Consider the following 12,560-nt stretch of genomic DNA (forward strand, 5'->3'; position numbering starts at 1 on the left):
GTGTGGAACCCGCGGGTCTTTGCGGACGATGCACGGGGGTGGCAGTGCCCCTTCGTGTTGTGCCTTCACCCACAGGGTTGCCTTCGAAGAGGGGTCCGGGCCTCGGGTCCTTCTCAAGGGCGGACCGGGGAATCGGGGGCCTTCGCCATGTGGCCCCACCCACGTGGCTCGTCTCGAATTTCCTCGTGAGACCGGCCTCATCCTGAGGTGCGCCGGGAAGGCTGGGAACCCCTTCCAGACCACGCAGGGGAATCGCCTCTCCTGTCGCGGTCAGGAGGGGCAAGGGGCTCTGAGGAAGCGGTGCCGGGAACCTCGGTGTTCCCCTCGAGGGAACCCGGCGTGTCGGGGGACTTTTGGGGGTCGCAGGAAGGCTGTCAGGGACCGTTTCGCCCTTCAGGGCGGAACGGGGTCTTCCCTTGAGACGCCGTCGCGGGCAAGGGCCTCCTCTTGCCAAGAGGTCGGAACCACGTGGTTTCTCTCGAGTTGCGGCGGGATTCTCGAGTTACGACGGGGATCTCAGCCTTCCCCTTGGGTTGGCCCTGGGAAGCCCAATCTTCCCCTCAGGTTGCGAGGGAAAGCTGGGGGTTGCGCTCGAGTCACTGCAGGGCCGAAGAGACCTCACCTAGGCGTGTGTCCGGGACCTACTATATCTCTCCAGGGAAGGCAGGGATCGCGGGGTTGCATTCCAGGCTCCCCCGGGGAGTCAGGCCTCGTCTCGAGGGGAAGCCAAGGACTCCGCTCTCCTCTCGAGTCGCGACGCGGGTCTCTTGGAGCCCCCTGAGCGGCCTCAAGGGAGTCCTGCCTCCTCTTCCGTTTGGAGAGAGGACCCGGGATTGCTCTCCAGGCCATGCAGGAAAAGAAGGCCCTCAGCTCGCGAGGACGGGGGCGTCTCAGGGGTTTCCTCGAGCTGCGGCGCCCGTGGGGGTTTTCTCCCGAGGCACGACGAGGATCTCAGGGAGCCTCTCGTGCGGCGGCAGGGAAGTCAGGTCTCCATGCGCGTGGCGAGGGGGAGCGCGTCCTGGCTCTCGAGTCACGGGAGGGGACTAGGGCCTCGAGACGCGTTGAAGAAGGACTCTCGAGGTCTTTCTCGGGGGGGCGGCGGGAAACCCTCGTGTCCCTCGCCTTCTGCCAGGGACCTTAGGGAACTTCCCAGTGTGCCTCTGAGAGGCGAGGGATCCTGTGGAGGTGGCGGGGCCCCTCGGGACACCGCTGGGTCTGGCGCAACGGAAGAGGGCCTCACCTCGAGGGGAGGCAGGAACCTCAGGCTTCCTCTCCGTTTCGGACTCCGACCGCAGGGTCCCTGCAGAGTTGGGACAGGAGAGTCAGGCCTCGTCTTGTCTGAGGAAGGGAACCCCGCTGGCCTCTCGAGTTGCTCAGGGGGTTTCAGGCCCCTCGTCGAGCTGTGTGTGGAACCCGCCGGTCTTTGCGGACGATGCACGGGGGTGGCAGTGCCCCTTCGTGTTGTGCCTTCACCCACAGGGTTGCCTTCGAAGAGGGGTCCGGGCCTCGGGTCCTTCTCAATGGCGGACCGGGGAATCGGGGGCGTTCGGCATGTGGCCCCACCCACGTGGCTCGTCTCGAATTTCCTCGTGAGACCGGCCTCATCCTGAGGTGCTCCGGGAAGGCCGGGAACCCCTTCCAGACCACGCAGGGGAATCGCCTCTCCTGTCGCGATCAGGAGGGGAGAAGGGGCTCAGAGGAAGCGGTGCCGGGACCCTCGGTGTTCCCTTCGAGGGAACCCGGCGTGTCGGGGGACTTTTGGGGGTCGCAGGAAGGCTGTCAGGGACCGTTTCGCCCTTCAGGGTGGAACAGGGGACTTCCCTTGTGACGCCGTGGCGGGCAAGGGCCTCCTCTTGCCAAGAGGTGGGAACCACGTGGTTTTTCTCGAGTTGCGGCGGGATTCTCGAGTTACGACGGGGATCTCAGCCTTCCCCTTGCGTTGGCCCTGGGAAGCCCAATCTTCCCCTCGGGTTGCGAGGGAAAGTTGGGGGTTGCGCTCGAGTCACTGCAGGGCCGAAGAGACCTCACCTAGGCGTGTGTCCGGGACCTACTATTCCTCTCCAGGGAAGGCAGGGATCTCGGGGTTGCATTCCAGGCTCCCCCGGGGAGTCAGGCCTCGTCTCGAGGGGAAGCCAAGGACTCCGCTCTCCTCTCGAGTCGCGACGCGGGTCTCTTGGAGCCCCCTGAGCGGCCTCAAGGGAGTCCAGCCTCCTCTTCCGTTTGGAGAGAGGACCCGGGATTGCTCTCCAGGCCATGCAGGAAAAGAAGGCCCTCAGCTCGCGAGGACGGGGGCGTCTCAGGGGTTTCCTCGAGCTGCGGCGCCCGTGGGGGTTTTCTCCCGAGGCTCGACGAGGATCTCAGGGAGCCTCTCGTGCGGCGCCAGGGAAGTCAGGTCTCCAGGCGCGTGGCGAGGGGGAGCTCGTCCTGGCTCTCGAGTCACGGGAGGGGACTAGGGCCTCGAAACGCGTTGAAGAAGGACTCTCGAGGTCTTTCTCGGGGGGGCAGCGGGAAACCCTCGTGTCCCTCGCCTTCTGCCGGGGACCTTAGGGAACTTCCCAGGGTGCCTCTGAGAGGCGAGGGATCCTGTGGAGGTGGCGGGGCCCCTCGGGACTCCGCTGGGTCTGGCGCAACGGAAGAGGGCCTCACCTCGAGGGGAGGCAGGAACCTCAGGCTTCCTCTCCGTTTCGGACTCCGACCGCAGGGTCCCTGCAGAGTTGGGACAGGAGAGTCAGGCCTCGTCTTGTCTGAGGAAGGGACCCCCGCTGGCCTCTCGAGTTGCTCAAGGGGTTTCCGGCCCCTCGTCGAGCTGTGTGTGGAATCCGCGGGTCTTTGCGGACCATGCACGGGGGTGGCAGTGCCCCTTCGTGTTGTGCCTTCACCCACAGGGTTGCCTTCGAAGAGGGGTCCGGGCCTCGGGTCCTTCTCAAGGGCGGACCGGGGAATCGGGGGCGTTCGGCATGTGGCACCACCCACGTGGCTCGTCTCGAATTTCCTCGTGAGACCGGCCTCATCCTGAGGTGCGCCGGGAAGGCCGGGAACCCCTTCCAGACCACGCAGGGGAATCGCCTCTCCTGTCGCGATCAGGAGGTAGAAGGGGCTCAGAGGAAGCGGTGCCGGAAACCTCGGTGTTCCCCTCGGGGGAACCCGGCGTGTCGGGGGACTTTTGGGGGTCGCAGGAAGGCTGTCAGTGACCGTTTCGCCCTTCAGGGCGGAACAGGGGACTTCCCTTGAGACGCCGTCGCGGGCAAGGGCCTCATCTTGCCAAGAGGTGGGAACCACGTGGTTTTTCTCGAGTTGCGGCGGGATTCTCGAGTTACGACGGGGATCTCAGCCTTCCTCTTGGGTTGGCCCTGGGAAGCCCAATCTTCCCCTCGGGTTGCGAGGGAAAGCTGGGGGTTGCGCTCGAGTCACTGCAGGGCCGAAGAGACCTCACCTAGGTGCCGGGGTCCAGCCCCAGCTTATATAGGGTATTCAAAGGAGAGACGGCTAGGCGAGGGTCAGGAAACAACTGCTTAATTAAACGTTAATTAAGGAAAAGAATAAGGATAGCTCAGTAGGAAAATTCAGTGGAGAAAAGAGGCTGAGTAGCTTGGTTTACGCGGGGGACCAATAAAACTTCAAGACAAGAAGCTTGCACCACTTACGTAGGCCGCAGGCGTCCTTCCGTTCTCCCGAAGGAGAGGAGACACTGAGGCCTCCCCGGTCGGATCTTAGAAGCCCAGGCATTATTAGTAAGCATGGTGGGTTCCGCGCTCCAGATGGAGACTCAACCAGATTGAGAGAGAGAGAGAGACATGGGGAGACCAGTCTTTCGAGGAACTGATCCCAATTCTTTATTTTCCATGGTCTACTTTTATACACTGAGGTGTTATGCAAAAGTCACGTGGGGTCAGCAGTCCTGACTTTTATCAAAGTCAGGTGCTTCATACAAAAGTATACAGAGGTCTTAGGGGTGTTACATCATCTTCTGGCCAGGGGGCCTGCTGACAATTTACGACCCTCTCCTTGTGACAGCGGTCAGTCAACCAGGACACTTATTTCTCCAGGGGTGATTATTCTTAAAACAGACGCCACCCAAATAAAGTTACATTCCTATAGGGTGAGGGTGTAGTGGGTTTTAGTTAAGGAAAGAATTTACTTAGCCTAAGGTCTAACGTGATTTATATCAAAGGTTAATACTTATTTCTTCTATATATTCATTAATGTGTATAAGGTCAGGGGATATGGAGACTTAGCAGTAAACATTGGCTCAACAAATGAAAAAACCCTTCACCAATACAATTTCTAATCAGCCCATTACACTTATACTAATAATTTTCTAACTTTTCTAAAGAACCTGTTTTTAGAAGGTTTAAAGCGTCTTGTGCCTCTCATGGTTGGGAGGCTGTGAGCAATCACATGTGGCCGGACAAGCCTGTCAGGCAGGCTAGAGAACCTTCAGAGGAGTTTGTAGGTTAAAACACTCTTGTCATGCCTAGGAGTTTTTATCAACTGGAGCTCTAGGTTAACTCCTTCTCCGAAAGAGGTGGTGGGGGACAGCCCCCCGTAAAGTCAGAGGTGTAGGTGAGAGCACAAAGTAGTAAAGTAGGCAGGCTCTGGTTATGGGGGTAGATGCTTGAGGATTTCCAGGGGGACTCCTGAGGCTCGATCCCGCCTTTGCGTATGTCCAGCCTCCTTCCTCATGACCTTTGCCATGGGCGGAGTGCCTCACGCTGGCTCCAGGCAGTGATAGAATTCCAGTTGAGCTATTACAGATCCTCACTCAATATGCAATATGCCGGCTCCCGGCATCTCCCCCTTTTTTATTTCTTAAAACAGCCAGATGCAGCTCAGTCGAGAGCTTCCGAATGCTCTGCCGAAGAATCCTGACAATACAAGGAAGAATGTTTATGAGAAGTAGGATTTGAGCACCAACGACAGCATAACTAGGGATATTAGACAGAATATTTTTTCCAGAAATAAAGTTAGAGAAGGTATGAAAAAAGTCATTAGCTGCTCCAGCGGCGGTAAAATCCAGTTGAGAGTGTTCCAAGGTCTGTATTTGATTATGAACTTTCCCTAAGTCCAGGCCAATATCAGAACTATTCCAAACACCTGAGATATGATTTTTAATCTTTTCCCATTCATAATCTGTCTCGTTTACCTTCAAAGATGTCACGCATATCCACCTGTAATCAGCGTGGCATGTCAAAGCCATCTTCACCTTTAAAGCCTGTAACTCAGTGCCACTATGCATTATTGCCTCTTCTAAGGCGTCTACTCTCATCTCTAAATTTCTATCTATAACTTCCTGTGTTGCTAGAGTTAAAGAGACATTTTTAGACATAGTATCAACATATTGGGCAGTATGCACTTGTTGAGTCAATGATATTGCTGCCGCAGTAACAGAACTAATTGCTGCTATTAAAGCTGATATTCCTAAAATAAGTAGGCCCACAAACCGTCACGATCGCATTAAATCCTGTAGTTGCTGTAACACGGCAAGACCATAGCTATCATATAGGCACCATAAGATAGGATGGGCATTGTAACACCACAAAGGAGCAAACATTACATTGAGGGTTTAAACAAGATGAAAGCATACATTGTTCACAAGTTACCACGTTAGGTCCACCTGAATAACTCATGAATACATTAAGTTTGTTGGAGTCATTAGTAAAAAGGAAAACATAAGGCAAGGGTAGACAAGCTAAAACAGAATAAATAGAATTATTTTTTGGTTGGAGTTCACGCTGCAGCAGCCCTGTCAGTCTCGCTGGGATCTCGATGTTTATCTTGTCTCCCCTGCTGGCGGGCGCCGCGCTGGTCTGGATGGCACTTTGCGGGTGCGCTCTCCTCTCTGGCCCTCACTTGCTGCACAAACTTCTTTGCTCTAGGTCGTGGGGTGCAGCGAGGAGAGTGCAGGGCGAGGCTGGAAGCGCGGAGGCGAGAGCTGCCTGGTGGGCGGGGCGAGCAAGCGCGTGCCTCGAACCTGGCCTGTCTGGAACCCAAATTGGTGAATCTGCGTCCTCTGGAAAAATACAAGCACATCCTCGACCGCTAGTTAATAATGGGTCAGGACCCTCCCATTGTCCTGAGAAGAGGTCCTTCCATTTGAATAATGGTTTTGCATTTAATTGCTCTAGGCACCAATGACGAAGCATTGCAGTAGTTCCAGCCAGATCAGTATTTAGAATATTTATTACGAAAAGAGCATGTTTGATGGGGAGATTTGATGGGGAGAGCTATACTTAAACTCCCCTTCTTTTAGTTTTTGAATTTGGATTTTTAATGTTTGATGCGCTCTTTCAACAATGGCCTGTCCCTGGGGATTATAAGGGATGACAGTATTATGTTTAATTTGAAACTTTATACAAAATTCCTGAAAAGACTTAGAAGTGTAAGCAGGAGCGTTGTCAGTTTTTTAGAGCTTTTGGCAGGCCCAAATATGAAAAACAAGTAAAGAGATGTTGTATCACATCTTTAACTACTTCCCCTGTACGAGCAGTTGCAATAATAACGTGAGAAAAGGTATCTACAGTTACATGAACAAAGGAAAGTTTTCCAAATGAAGAGACGTGAGTTACATCCATTTGCCAGAGTACGTTAGGTTTGAGACCGCGAGGATTAACTCCCATAGGTAAACTATTATAAACAGTGGGGCAGTGTAAGCAAGAGCGCACAATCTCCCTAGCAGTTTCTCTGGGAATTTGGAATTGATATCTTAAGGCAGTAGCATATTGATGATGAAGTGAGTGAGAGGCTCTGGCTTCCTCAATCGCCGTAGCCACTGTATTTCTGGTCAACAAGTCAGCCAAATCATTAAAGGCATTTAAAGGGCCGGGCAATCCGGAATGAGCCCGAATGTGTCCAATGAAAAATATTTTATTCCTTTTCCAAATTTGTTGCTGTAATTTACTTAACAAATGAAATATGGTAGTTTTATTTTCAGCAAAACCACAGTTTCAATATGTGGAAACAACCTGACAATATACTGAGAATCAGAATAAAAGTTAAATTTTTCATCTGCAAACATAGCAAAAGCCTCTATGACTGTTGTTATTTCAGCTCTTTGACCTGAAGTTTCCCATGTTTCTAAAACCTTTTGGTGATTTTTAGTGACTATGGAGGCTTTACCATTTGCTGACCCATCAGTAAAAACTATCTGGGCATTTGGAATAGGAGATTGTTTACATCTGACAGGAAAAATAACTGGATGTCTGGATATAAAATTCAACAAAACATGTGAAGGTAAATGATGCAAAAATTTGACCAAAATAGTTTCCTATAGCAATCTGCCAATTTTCAAACATTAGAAGAGCATCAAGTTGTTTCTTATTATATGGAATTACAATTTCTGATGTCTCTTTACCAAATAATTTAATGTTCCGCTTTTTTCTTTTAATATCAAAGTAGCTATCAATCCTGGATAAGAAGCCACTACTTTTTTAGTTTGAGCGGGAAGATGGACCCACTCTAGGGGGGCCGTTTTGCCATAAAACCAATTTTTTGTCTGGCTACCCCAATTACACCTATGGGGGTTTTATGGTAAAGGAATTGTCAAGCAGTTGTCAATTTAATTTTTAAAATTTTTAAAATTTACATTTTAACAACATAAATTTAGGGATATGTTAATTTAGGTCTAATGTTTAGTTTAGGTCTCTGTATAAATTTAAATAATAAATGTATAAACTCCTTATCTCATTTTGGTATATAGATATGCCTAAATGCAAAATGTATTTATATATGTATTTATATATGGCAACAAGTATAAACTTATTGACATCTAATATATATAAATCAATATACTTGAATTAATCTTTATAATTATTAATTAATATATATTAAAGCAATACAATACGTACACAGCTAATACCAACCAACACAAACCAATATACTGTAATAATATATGTCACACATATATAATATAATTATACAGTATATAGAACATATATCATCACAGCATCAATCCATACCAATTAATATCAGCCACTCACACATTATATTACTGCAATATACATTTAATTATATAGTATATATATAATATGCATATATAGTATACATATTAATTATATACAAATTAAGTATAGATCTATAAATAGAATTAAGTATACCTTTATTATATTTTATTTGTACCCATACCTAATTAGGCAAACTGTAAGTAGGCAAATATATTTATATTATGTATTTATAATAATAATATATATAGTATTGTTAATTGTACCGCCTGTTGATAACTAAGAAATTGAAAAAACCCTTCTCTGAGTATCTCCTATTTGAGACAGCACGTCCCTCCCCCATAGGGTAAAGGGGAGCGTAGGAACTACATAGGGTTGGAAAGTTCCACAGGTATCCTCAAACTGCCAATCTAACATTTTTGAACTTTTAACTACTGTGGGGGCTTGAGGGCAAATGAAACAAAATTTGACCCCTGAAATCTATCAGGGCAACTTGCCAATCATCACTATTTTGTAAAAGACTTGCAGTTGATCCTTATTGAATGGAATTACTATATTTGCTACTTCTTTTCTAAAAAGTTCCATACTTCTTTTTTCCTCCTTTTATACTTAATTGTGCAACCAAGCTGGGATAAGATAAAACTATTTTTCTTGGGGTCACTGGTAGATGGAACCAACGGGCCTTTTTGTCACAAGCACCCTGTAGGTGTATGTTTTGTGGCAAGAATAATTTAATCTCATCTTTTGGTAATATTAATCCTAATTAACTGATCATTTAAAGTCTCATCTACTTTAACCAGAGCCGTCTGTCTTAGTCAACTTTCGCTTAGAACTGGAATTAGGATCGCTTTTTAAGTAATCAAACAAAGGCTTTAAATCTGCAGTAGTCAGTTTTGAATGTGGGCGTATCCAATTAATGTCCCCTAATAATTTTTGGAAATCATTTAAAGTTAGTAAACAATCTCTCCGCTTCAAAGGGGCAGTTTTTTAAACTTTCGGCAGACTTAAATATGAGAAGCAAGTAAAGAGGTGTTGTACAACATCTTTATAAGCTTTTCCAGTTATCATTTTGTAACCTAAATCTGGTCTATAGCCTTTTAGATGACAAGCAACCATCTAATCTTTGCTTGAATACTTCCAGCAATGGGGAACTCACTACTCTTCAAGGTTTTAAACTCTCCCTCACCCTTTTTTTTCTACAGCATTCCCACCCTGCATACCACTTTTTCTAATCTCACCAACTCATTTTCAGTACTATGCGTGGGCCAGGAACTGGGCCAGTCTTTCCCAGCAATGTTAAGAGACGTTTGTTCTTGTGTCTAATAGCCCTGACATTTTATTTTCTTGAATTAAAAGATCTTTTAAAGGCCTTGGAGCTGTAATTTCCTGCACCCAAAAAGCTAGATCACTAAATCCAAATACTCTGTGGCTCTTAGCTTGAGAAGTCAAATTTTTTCCTGTCTGATAAGGTAAAAGCAAAAACTGTGTTATTCTTTGACCTTTATTAATTTGCACAGTTTTAGTAGGCGGTGAGGTCAAAATTTTAATTTCTCAATATAATCAGAATCTACTACACCGTGCACCACCAAAATTTTTTGAAAAGAAAGCGAGCTACGCCCTAGCACAAGTCCTACAATGCCCTCAGGTAGGGGGCCAGCCACTCCCATTGGAATTGGAGTAACCGGCTTGTCAAGGGTTAATATTGTTGCTAAATCCCCTTACCGTTCTGCTTTTCTCTTAGCCTGGGTGAGACCCCCCTGAGGGGGTTTTCTCCAAGGAGCACCTTTGCATATTGTGCATGCAGTCTGTTTTAAAAGCTCCACTGTTTAAAAAACTTTTTATCTTTTTCAGGCTTAGGCAACACTTTGAGAGGCTTTGGGGGCAAAGTGGGGAACTCTTGGGCCCTGGAAGGCGCAAACGGAGGCGGCGGCTATCGCCCCAAATCAGAAAGTGGTGGATAAGTTTTTTTTAAAGTTTGCGCAGAGGGGGAGGTAGCTCGCCAGGGCGTCAGGCCACAGTGTCCTCTAAGTCCTCTCCTCTCTCCTCTGCTGATTTTTTTTTCCTTCTTCTCTAAATCTTTCTCAAGTTTTCTTTCCCTCACTCTATCTTTTTTCCTTCCTCTTCTCTTCTCTTTTACTTTCTATCATTTCCTTCCTGTTTCCCTCTTTCATTCCCCCTTTTTCCTTCTTACTTTATTTCTCTCTCTCCCCTCTCTTTCTCTCTGTATCTCTTTTTCTAACTTCCTTTTTTCCTTTTTCTATCTTGCTGCATTCCCTGATTCCTTATTTCTCCGTTCCTCTCTCCTTTTCACTCTTTAGTTCTTTTTTTATCTTTAGATCTTTCTCTATTTTCTTTCCTTTTTTCTTTTTCACTTTTTTCTTTTTCTCTTTTTTTTTTTTTTTGCTTGGGTGAGGCCCCCCTGAGGGGGTTTTTTGCAAGGAGCAGGCTCTGTATATTGTGTATTCTTTAAAAGCTACTTTGTTTAAAAGAAAACTTTTAATCTTTTTCAACCTTAGGCAATGCTCTGGGAGGCTTTGGATGTAAACTGGGGAATTCTTAGGCCCTGGGAGGTGCAAGCGGAGGTGGAGTAGTCGCCTTAAATCAGAAATTGTTGGATAAATTTTTAAAGGTTTGTGTAGAGGGAGAGGGGGCTCACCAGGGCGCCCGGCCGCAGCGTCCTGTAAGCCCTCTCACTCCTCGGGAGGTAGAGCACAGTCTCCCTCCTTTTCCTCATCAATGGCAGAAAATGTGATCTGCGCAGAAGGTGGAGACCCACTACCATCCACCGCTATAGCCTCTCCCATAGGTTATCCCACAGCCTCATGACGAGAGTCCAGAACATTTTGAATCATATTTATAGGATAAGTTTTTAGTTGGTTTTTTACCTTCACCCAAGTATCTAAATTAACAGTAGCCTCTTTAACAGTTTCAAGATTACTTGTATAAAGAGTTGCCATTCTTAGTTTCAGTGTTACCCATGTCAGAAAATTAAGTATAATAGATTTTGCTTTTAGCTATCAAAAGATCAGGCCTTTCTTGTCAGCCTTTTTAGAAACCGTTTTTTCTCTCTAACTCTTCAACACTTCCCACTCCTCTCGCCCTGTCTATCCTACAGGGGGGTCCGCGGCACCCTTGAGTGGGGTCCTAGCCGTCCCGAACACTGGAAGAACAATTGGGCTGATGACCCAGATTGTCCCGGGGGGGGAACAGAAGGCTGATGACCCAAACTGTTCCGAGGGAGGAGCAGTAGAGCTGATGACCCAAACTGCTCCATGGGGGAACAAGAGAGCTGATGACCCAGTTGTTCCGAGAACGGGGGAGCAAAAGGGCTGATGACCCTAATTGCAGGGAGCTTACCTTGGAATATCCTGTCTCGGGCGCCACCTGCCGGGGTCCAGCCCCAGCTGATCCAGGGTATTCGAAGGAGAGACGGCTAGGCGAGGGTCAGGAAACAACTGCTTAATTAAACGTTAATTAAGGAAAAGAATAAGGATAGCTCAGTAGGAAAATTCAGTGGAGAAAAGAGGCTGAGTAGCTTGGTTTACGCGGGGGACCAATAAAACTTCAAGACAAGAAGCTTGCACCACTTACGTAGGCCGCAGGCATCCTTCCGTTCTCCCGAAGGAGAGGAGACACTGAGGCCTCCCCGGTCGGATCTTAGAAGCCCAGGCAAAATTAGTAAGCTTGGTGGGTTCCGCGCTCCAGATGGAGACTCAACCAGAGTGAGAGAGAGAGAGAGACATGGGGAGACCAGTCTTTCGAGGAACTGATCCCAATTCTTTATTTTCCATGGTCTACTTTTATACACTGAGGTGTTATGCAAAAGTCACGCGGGGTCAGCAGTCCTGACTTTTATCAAAGTCAGGTGCTTCATACAAATGTATACAGAGGTCTTAGGGGTGTTACATCATCTTCTGGCCAGGGGGCCTGCTGACAATTTACGACCCTCTCCTTGTGACAGCGGTCAGTCAACCAGGACACTTATTTCTCCAGGGGTGATTATTCTTAAAACAGACGCCACCCAAATAAAGTTACATTCCTATAGGGTGAGGGTGTAGTGGGTTTTAGTTAAGGAAAGAATTTACTCAGCCTAAGGTCTAACGTGATTTATATCAAAGGTTAATACTTATTTCTTCTATATATTCATTAATGTGTATAAGGTCAGGGGATATGGAGACTTAGCAGTAAACATTGGCTCAACAAATGAAAAAACCCTTCACCAATACAATTTCTAATCAGCCCATTACACTTATACTAATAATTTTCTAACTTTTCTAAAGAACCTGTTTTTAGAAGGTATAAAGCATCTTGTGCCTCTCATGGTTGGGAGGCTGTGAGCAATCACATGTGGCCGGACAAGCCTGTCAGGCAGGCTAGAGAAACTTCAGAGGAGTTTGTAGGTTAAAACACTCTTGTCATGCCTAGGAGTTTTTATCAACTGGAGCACTAGGTTAACTCCTTCTCCGAAAGAGGTGGTGGGGGACAGCCCCCCGTAAAGTCAGAGGTGTAGGTGAGAGCACAAAGTAGTAAAGTAGGCAGGCTCTGGTTATGGGGGTAGATGCTTGAGGATTTCCAGGGGGACTCCTGAGGCTCGATCCCGCCTTTGCGTATGTCCAGCCTCCT

The 12,560-nt window shown here is 47.8% G+C and overlaps 1 long non-coding RNA gene across 1 annotated transcript; it reads right to left on the minus strand.

Moving 5' to 3' along the window:
- Positions 1 to 5,129: 5,129 nt before the first annotated feature.
- On the minus strand, positions 5,130 to 11,462 carry LOC129640723 (uncharacterized). Its single transcript, XR_008708935.1, has 2 exons — positions 11,295 to 11,462; positions 5,130 to 6,010 (listed from the first exon to the last, which is right to left on the minus strand). It is a non-coding gene; the product is annotated as an uncharacterized LOC129640723 (long non-coding RNA).
- Positions 11,463 to 12,560: the final 1,098 nt, after the last annotated feature.

Source organism: Bubalus kerabau, unplaced genomic scaffold, assembly GCF_029407905.1.
Source record: "Bubalus kerabau isolate K-KA32 ecotype Philippines breed swamp buffalo unplaced genomic scaffold, PCC_UOA_SB_1v2 scaffold_38, whole genome shotgun sequence".
Lineage (NCBI taxonomy): Eukaryota > Metazoa > Chordata > Mammalia > Artiodactyla > Bovidae > Bubalus > Bubalus kerabau.